The 9,337-nt window shown below is 48.4% G+C and overlaps 1 long non-coding RNA gene across 1 annotated transcript; it reads left to right on the plus strand.

The window, feature by feature from the left end:
• Window positions 1-4,745: 4,745 nt before the first annotated feature.
• Window positions 4,746-8,557, plus strand: LOC147350907 (uncharacterized). The gene is made up of 2 exons (XR_015146776.1): window positions 4,746-4,926; window positions 7,522-8,557. It is a non-coding gene; the product is annotated as an uncharacterized LOC147350907 (long non-coding RNA).
• Window positions 8,558-9,337: the final 780 nt, after the last annotated feature.

A 9,337-nucleotide genomic window follows, 5' to 3' on the forward strand; every position in this document is an offset into this window, starting at 1 on the left:
CGTCAGCCTAGAAGGGGAAGCTCCATTTTGCTCCATGTCCACCCTGGAGGGGGCAAATGCCCCTGGGATGACAGGACAGTATTCCTAGGACAGGAGTGGAGCTTTCTGGAACAGCCCTGCCAGACCAACCCTGGGCTGCCTCCCTCTGCATCTAAATGGGAGATAGATGCACACTTCTCCTGGCTGTAATTTTGTGGGGACTTTTTTTTTTTTGTCCACAACCTTGACTGGCACGTTGGGCTTTGAGGGGGGTTTCTGTGCAGTGGCCTTGTCAGGCTGCTCCAACATGCAGTAGTCTGGTATTTTCAGCTCTCCTTTCTGTGGAAGGACAGCCAAGCTCAGCTCCAATCCGCTGTCCTCACCAGCTGCGTCTCTGAAAACCTATGTGGAAAACAGATGTTCCCGACTCAGTGAATCAGGAGCTGATCCCTCTACCTTCCAGGGAGATGGACTTGTTCCTTCCCCTGCATCATCCCCCGCCCCCACTCTCCCCTAAACACATAGTTTGCTTTGAAATGTGTGCTCTTTCCCTGATAATATGGGCAATGTCTAACTGCACAGCCTCAAGGCACAGGCATCTTGTGTGTGGAGTAACTGGATTATCACAAGAAAGATGAATTTCACTCTGGTAGGTCCCCTGCTAAACTGATGCATTGAAAAGTTTAATTGGAAATATCACTAAAATCCATTTTCAGTATTAAGCTAAAATTTGGGAAGTTGCTAAGTTTTGCCCTAACCTCTCAGTTCAAGGAGACAGATATCTAGGACTTCCCAGGGGTCTGATCTTGTCTATGTAATTTCTTAGATGTCCTTCACCCTTATGGAACCTACTAGTTTATAGAGAAAAAAACCCATATAGTGAAATATTAAACTGCTTGAGAACATGGTAATAAGTTTTATAATTTATTTATTCATTTGTGCTTGTCTTAAAAGTGTCTTCTCTTTCAGGGCTAGTTTAAAATAGAATTTATTAATAGAAAATGTCCTTCAGGTAAATGTGAGCCTTAGAAGAGGTGGGGGGTGGGAATGAGAGTTGACTCCGGCCAAGCTGCTCTGGGTGATTCTCTATTAAATGGTGACAGTCTCACCCACAGATGACTGATGTCTCCAGCATCACAAGACAGGGCTGGTCTTTTTGGATGAAGCTCACAACCACATCCTTACAGGTCACTGATTCCTGAGAACAAAGTGGGTGTTCCACATCAGGTGGTACTGTTGCAGGAAGGGAGACCCCTTCCAGGGCCCGAAACTGGGCTCCTGTCGAACACTCAGAAGTGACTTGTCTGAGGAGACACATGTCTGACAAAGCCAGAGATTTTATTGGGCAAGGGCACCCGCATGGAGAGCAGCAGGGTAAGGGGACCCAGAACAGCTCTGCCGTGGCTCACAGTGATTTTATGGTGATGGGAGGAGTTTTCGGGTTGTCTTTAGCCAGTAATTCTGACTCAGAGTCCTTCCTGCTGGTGCACACCATGTTCAGCCAAGATGGATGCCAGAGAGGATTCTGGGAGGTGTCGGACATGTGGTGTCTCCTTTTGACCTTTCCCGAACTCTTTTGGTTGGTGGTGGCTTGTTACTTCCGTGTTCCTTACCAGGACCTCCTGTCATAAAACAACTCATGCAAATGGTTACTGTGGTTCCTGGCCAGGGTGGGCAGTTGCAGTCAGCATGCTTCCTCTCACAGTTCCACTGTGGGTTTATAGATCAGGCCATAGCATCCTGCATCCCCTGGGTCAAATTCTACCACAACCTGTGCTGGTTGGACCTACAAGCTGAGAATGGTTTTTATTATTTAAAATGTTATAAAGTTTTTTGAGACCTATGAATTATATGACTGCCAAATTTCAGTGTCTATAAAGATATCTAAGACTGCTTTCCTGCTGCAATAACAGAATTGAGTAGATGCAGCAGAGGTCATATGACAGTCTAAAATATTTACTATCTGCTGTTTAGAAAAACTTGCCAGCTCTCGCTCTGGAAAGTAGTATTTTTTTAAATACTGTATGATGGAGTTTTGCTTGAAGAAAGGTAAAGTTTTATTAAATTTTGCCCCATGAAATAAATATTTTTAAAGTAAATGTAAAACTGGCCATGTTACTCTCAGTAATCTCAGAATAAACACAAGGACAACAAATATTTATTGATAATTGAAAATTCATTAAAGAATCAAGTCATTTAGATGATCTTACTTCTGCAAGACACATTGACATGGTTGATTCCAGAGTTGCATTTTCCCTTAGGATCAGGTGGATTCTATAGCCTCTCCTGTGTGTGTGTCTGTGTGTGTGGCTTGAATGATTGCATGCTGCTTCTTTATTCTTACCACCCTGGTGTTGCTTAGAGACCCTGGATATTTCATGAAATCAATGGCCACACCACACTAAGAGGCCTAACCCTGTCTCTGTCTTGTGTCTTCGGGAGCTGAGTGCATAGCAAATGTGCATGAAAGGTCCAGATGTGAAAGCTCAGGCGTCCCATTGACTCACACCTCCTATATAAAGGCAATGGCCCTCTTTTACCCTCATGGGGATAATAGGGGCCAGATGTGCGGACAAAGTGTACGATGGGTCCAGGTGCAAAAAGTCAGTTATCCCCTTGCTTCATACCTGCGGTGCAAAGGGAAAACCCTTCCTTCGGGAAAACAGCTCAGAGCTCATAGAGACAAGGGCTGCCCCCTGCAGAGTGGGGCCAGTAGCCTCTGGTGGGGAAGTCTGGGGTGATGACTGACTGGCTGGGGGCTCCCAGGATGAGGCAAGAGGCTGAGGAGCCCAAGTCTGCACAGCCAAGGTCATACCAACCCCTCCTTGGATCTGCGTCTGTCTGAGTGGAGCAGTGACTTTAAGGGGCTAGGATGCCAGCTGCCTGCCTTGAGGTTACAGGAGGAGGAGGGGGCAGAAAAGCAGGCGGTGTGGCTTGTCTTGGTTTCTGAAGACACTTCTTTCTGGCACCAGGTGCCAAGCTATGGGAAAGCTTGTATTCTTTTTATAAAACTGCTTTAGCTGTTCTAATTCACTTGCCTTTCCATCTTAGTTCATTTAAAAGATAAATGTACAAATGTACATATTTTTCTTTTAGCACCAGTGGCAATCCTATAACTTGGCTACTTTTATCCAACAATTCATTATACAGATCTTTCCAGGTCAGTACCGATACAAATTTCCTTCCCAGATCCCTCTTAATGGCTGTTTCCTGAATGTTCTGTTTTTATACTGAGTGATACTAATATCAATAATCTTAGTACACAAGTATTTGCACAAATGTTCCTCCCACGCTGAGTTGTTATCATTGGACCTTCCGTGTACAATATGAAATGTGGATTTATGACTGTTTATCATTCATTTATTTGATGGCTTCTGAAGAGACTTTTTTTTTTTTTTTAATGTTGTATCATGATTCCAATCTTTCTACTCCACAGAATAAAAATCATTCATATATGTTTTTACCCAGTCCTTTCATGGTTTCAGTTTTACAGTCCACACAATCTAAGTTTCACTAAATTCCTAAGTCCGCCCGGGAGCAGGGACCTGCCCTCTGGGCCGCCTGGGTCCGAGCCTCGGGAATCGCTGAGGAGCGCGCCTTCTCCCGCAGCTGCCCGGGGAGGTCCTCCCAGCTCCCGCCTGGTGTCTGGGTCTCCGCGCCCTGCCGGGCCGGGAGCCGGCTCCCAGGCGGACGCCCGGGAGAAGCGGGGCGTCAGGGCGGCCCGGGGGTCGGGGTCCGCCCGGGGCCGTGCGCGCCGCCCGTCGGGAGCCACCCAAAGGACGCCGTGAGCCGGTCCCTTCCCGGGGAACGTTGGCGACTCCCGCGAAGGTTCGGCCGCCGAGCCCGGGGCAGAGCTCCAGAGGCCGGGGGTGACAGCGGCAACGCTCCCGGTGCCATGAGACCCGGGAAGAGCCTGCTGTCGCCGGAGATTCGAGCTGCAGGTCCGCGGCCTGGGCGGGCGGCGGCGGTCGGTGTCGCTGCCCGGCCCGGTGGACCAGAGCACCGCGAGGCCCCTTCTGCCCCCGGGCACCGCCGGGGCAGCTGAGCGCGAGCAGGAAAGGTCACGGCGCCGGCGTCCGCGGGGTTACACCTTCTCCATGTTTCCCACTCGCCCGGAGGTGCGGACCACACGGACGCACGCAGACATGTCCAGTCTTCCCAGCCTCCCCCATGGACCCCGATAGTCCCGATTCACAAACGTGTGTCCTCTCCCCGGAGACGGCCGGCCCTGGTGTCCAGAACAGGAGGCACCGCAAGGGACCACGGGCCGCCCGTCCTCCTCCCCAAAGGGCGCCCGGAAGCGCTTCCTTGCCACCCTGGGGGAACGGTCGTCCCGCTGCCTTCCCGGTGCTGAGGCTGCTCCCAGGCGGCCTCGGTTCCCGCTGACGTGCTCAGGACTCAGCAGACGGATTTCCTGCGGGTCCGGCTGCCTCTATTCGAGGGGCGCCAGGAGTCCCTTCTGTTCTCCTCGGGCTCGGAAGTAGAAAGGATGGTGTCCGTGTGGAGGCGCTGTGTTTCAGGGGTGTGAGACATGGATACATCTGTGTGAGGATCACAAAGCCGACAGATTGGTGGCCGCTGTGGCCAGGTCGACCAGATGGCCAGACAGGTTGTTGGGGATTTTTGTTACCATTTGTACTGTAATGTAGGTATTCAATGAAAAATCTTGAAATTAATTATAATGAAAATCACCATTATCATTGTTACTCAACAATAACGTAATTATTACCTTTGTTTGAAGTTAATTTAAGAAACACTGTTTCAAGTTTATCCACAGAGTATCCAATTGAAGACGACCAGAGAAGGATGTTGAAATGAAGAACTTTCTTAACACACTGAGAAGTTGGGGAACCTCTCCTTCCAGCCACGAGGCCCTGCCCTGCAGCAACCGACCTGGAAAACCAGACCCCAGCCCCTGCAGCGATGGGCTCCAGGATTCAGTGCGTGGTCAGTGACTGTCACCTTCCTTTTTTTTCTTCCTTTCAATTTAGTACCAAATGGGGGAAGCCAAATCTCATCTAAGCAGTCACCTGGGACGGCCCTCTTCCTGCCAGCCTGCCTCCGGCTTCCCCACATTACACGCTCTGAGCAGGACACACTTTCCCTCTTTCCCACCAGAGTGCGTCCCCACTCCTGTGTGTGCCCTGAGTCTCAGCCTAGGCGAGTGGTGCTGGCTGACTCCTTGCTCTGGAGACAAATTCTGAAGAAACAGTGAAGGATCGGGAAAATATCCTGGAGTAGGAAACGGCCACCAACTCCAGTATTCTTGCCTGGAAAATTCCATGAACAGAGGAGCATGGCCTTCTGCAGGCCATGGGGTCACAACGAGTCAAACATGACTGAGCATGCACACACAGACACAGGCACCTTTGTTTATGTCTACAGAGCTTAGAGTGAGAACCACATAAAGCACTGAGGATAATATGTGGGTTTTGTTATTTTTGAAAAAAAAATCAAATTAATCATTTTAAGTTGAGATATATATCGTATACCCAAAAATTCTCCTTTGAGCACTATATTTTAGTGATTGCCTATTTATATAGTTGTGTAGCCATCATCACTATCTGATCCAGAATATTTTATATTTTATCTCCCTACAAAGACATCTAGTGTTCCTTAATCAGTCACTTTAAATTCCACATTCCTCACTCTTTCATCCTCATGGAATCACCTATTCTGTGTATTTCAAGCACATGGGTTTGTACAACTGTGGCCATTTAGGTCCAGTTTCTTACACAGTGTCATGTTTTTGAAGCTTATTCATATTTTATCATGTGATCCAATTTTTTGTTTGATTTCAGAATTTTCCTAAGTCTTTAACACACGCACACACACACACACACAGACATGCTACAGTTTTTTTAATGTGGAAAATACACAGAGGTCCAATGTCACCATTAGAACCATTTTATGCAGACAGTTCCATGGCATAAAGTACTGCCTTCCTGTAGGCACTCAACCTGCCCACCAACCCAGAGCGGCCAGCAAGCACAGAGGACGCCAGCACAACTGTGCTGCCCATTGTCAGAACTCCCCACAGCACCCACCCAGGCCAAGACTCAACAATAGGTGCACCTCCCAATGGCCAAAGGAGAGCCCATCTGTGCCAGTGGAGGGGGTGGTGGACAAGGGTGAGAGATGAAAGGAGAGACAAGCGGGAAAGTCCACAGCACCTGGTCTTTCCAGCTGGTCTTGCAACCAAGTACTAATCAGGCTCAACCTTGCTTTAGCTTCTGAGCTCAGAAATTACCAGGGGCCTTCATGGTGCTATGGCCCTAGATGATGGCAGCCCCAACCAGGCACCCCGATACTCTGTGCTGTGGGGCCCTGCCATGCCAGCCTCACCAGCCCCTGTCAGAGCCCTGGAGTGCCCAGCATCTGTGGGCAAACTGCTCCTGACACATCCTTCAGCCCTCTGGAGGCCCAGCCATCAGGCTGTGACTTGGAGTTCCCAGGAGATGGTTATCACTCAGGGTATGTGGCCAGTGGCAATAGGGCCTGACCCTCTGGAAGTGAGTGGAGAAAAGCCCAGTGCTCTAATTCAATGCTGTCCTGGCACCAACTGCGTGTCTCTCGCTGACATCTTCACTGCTTCATCCAGATATTGCACGTACCACTCGTGTTCCGGCTGGGGTTCTAGGGGCAGCCTTCACGGTGCTGCAGCCTTTCAGTGACCAATCCCAAGTGCCGATGCCTCTGGCTCTGGGCCTCACATAGGGAGTGCCGCTGTCAATGCTCAGGGATAAAAACAGCAGATCTAAGACGCTGAAGACTTGTCCTAGGTCTTGCAAACAGCTCAGAACTGATGGCTGGTGGCCTGTAATGCTGTGACCTAAGACCACACCATCTGCCAGCAGACATGTCAATCTCCAGATAATCAGAATCAGATTGATTAAGTACAAAGAGGGACAAGTATGTCATGTTGGGAGGAGGGAGGTGGAAACAACACCCCTCTGCCTTTGTCTCCCTCCTTCCAGCTGCCCAGGGGCCCAAGTCATCCCAATATTCTGTATTCACATATTGTTCTCTTTTGACTTAGACAACATGGAGGGTCCCTGCCCCTCAAGCAGTAATTTTCTCAGTTTTGAGGGGTACAGTCATGAAATGTCTTCCAGTGTACAAATAGAGAAAAGATAAAACTCACCCAGACCACTGGAGTTCCATATGAGGTGAGGGTGATATAAGGTCCCTTGAACTTCTGTTCTGGAAAGAGGGAGGGAGGAGGAAGAAAAAGCTAATCTTCAGTGAATGTAACCTTCACATGGGCTCTGTTTAGTCATTTTATCTGTACAGTTATTCAGTCATCATAACATTTACTCAAGGTCTTTTATCTTTCTGGCCCTATGTTCTCATGGAGCTCACAGGCTGAAGAGGTGCTCAAAGTGAGAGAGTCAATTCCTAGGCAGGTTGATAAGAAGCCCAGGGGAAGCTGAGGAGAGAAGGGTCTGGAGTTCTCAAGGAGGAGGAAAGGACAAACATCTTTTTTCTCTACATTCCTTAGTCTTAGTCACTTAAAACATTTGTTTTTCTTTCTTTCTTTAGGCCCAGAACTGATGATTACACAACTCAGTTTAAACTCTGTGAAAGTGAAGCTGCTCAGTCATGCCTGACTCTTTGCAACCCCATGGACTGTAGCCTACCAGGCTCCTCTGTCCATGGGATATTTCAGGCAAGAGTACTGGAGTGGGTTGCCATTTCCTTCTCCAGGGGATCTTCCCAAGCCAGGGATCCAGCCCGGGTCTCCCACATTGTAGGGAGATGCTTTGCCATCTGAGCCACTTAAACTCTGTACTAGGGATTATATAACAACAATGTATCCTGCTTGAGGACAGTTTCTCCTTCCTGAAAACCTTCTGATTAATCCTGATATCTTAGAATGTATATTATGGGAATGGGTCTGGTAGGATCTTTCTGTTAAATTCTAGTCCTGTTATCCTAAAATGTTAATTGTGGGAGTGGGTCTGGTAAAACTTTCACACACTTGAGACATTCTTTTGATTTATTGTAGTAACTAATTTAAAAAGTATATACCTCCCTTGCTAACACTAGCAAGGGGGGCACTCTCCACCCGCTTCTGCTGTCCGTGTCAGAAGCTTTCTCTGACCTTTTTCCACTGTCATAAAACTCTGCTACACAAACGCTCTTGAGTGATCAATCCTGGTCCCTGGTCCTGAAGCTAAATCTTCTTCGGAGATCCTGTATCCGACATCGTTCACAGTAAGTTCGATTGAATCTATAACAATCTCTTAAAAGCCAAATATAATCTTAAAATAAGCTATGCCGCTGCTAAGTCACTTCAGTCGTGTCCGACTCTGTGCAACCCCACAGATGGCAGCCCACCAGACTCCCCTGCCCCTGGGATTCTCCAGGCAAGAACACTGGAGTGGGTTGCCAATTGAAAAATGAAAGTGAAGTCTCTCAGTTGTGTCTGACTCTTAGCGACCCCATAGACTGCAGCCTACAAGGCTCCTCCATCCATGGGATTTTCCAGGCAAGAGTACTGGAGTGGGGTGCCATTGCCTTCTCCAAAATAAGCTATACGCCCTATTAAAATAAAATAAAATTCAACTGACTAAAATTTTAAAATCTTAGTGCCTTTATTTAAAGATTTATGAATCAGGCAGCATCCAACTTAGCAGTTAGAAACTCTGAGGAGTTGCACAAAATAAAAGACTTTTATAGGCATAAGGGATCGGGAACAAGGAAGTTGTACTGGGCAAAGAATCCCAGTGGTTACTGCGAGGTTACTTTCCATTAGAGGCTGGAAAGCTTTCTCAGGCAGATGACTTAACTAAGGATAATCAGAAGATTCCTGGTTGACTGGTTCAAGATTTCATTTCTGGAAGAGCCAAAACTGCATTTAAGTCTATTTTGCTAGTATGGTACCTAACTAAGCAACTCCTTTGGGGCTGTTGTCTTGTTTTTAACAGTCCCCTGGGGGCAGCAACAAGGCTTACCATTGCTGGTTCTTCCCCAAATGCTGAGAGCACATGTGCTCTGTACCAGGCCTGTGCTGGGGGCAGGGACCCAGCCACAACACCTCACAGTCCTTGATATTCAAGTGGAAAGTAAGACAGAAAACCACCATACTTTAAAAAGAAATGATCCTGCTGCTCCCACAGAGCTGACTCTGTGGAGCGAGACAAGGAATAAACAGAACAGCTTGTAGAAGAATAAGCTCCATGGAGTGAAGGGCGGGGGGGGCGGGGAGGAGAGGAGTCCCGGGGCCTGAGGACGGATGGGTGATGAGCCCCAGCGGGTGCAGACAGGGCCGGCCCTGGTGCCGTGAAGGACCGAGGTGGTAAGGGCAGGAGACATGGGGGAGGTGTCACTGCAGATGCACACGGGGACGTGTCTC

Source organism: Bos grunniens, chromosome 19 (genome assembly GCF_055505025.1).
Source record: "Bos grunniens cultivar Pamir isolate PY7600 chromosome 19, Bosgru_T2T1.0, whole genome shotgun sequence".
In the NCBI taxonomy this organism is placed as follows: Eukaryota; Metazoa; Chordata; class Mammalia; order Artiodactyla; family Bovidae; genus Bos; species Bos grunniens.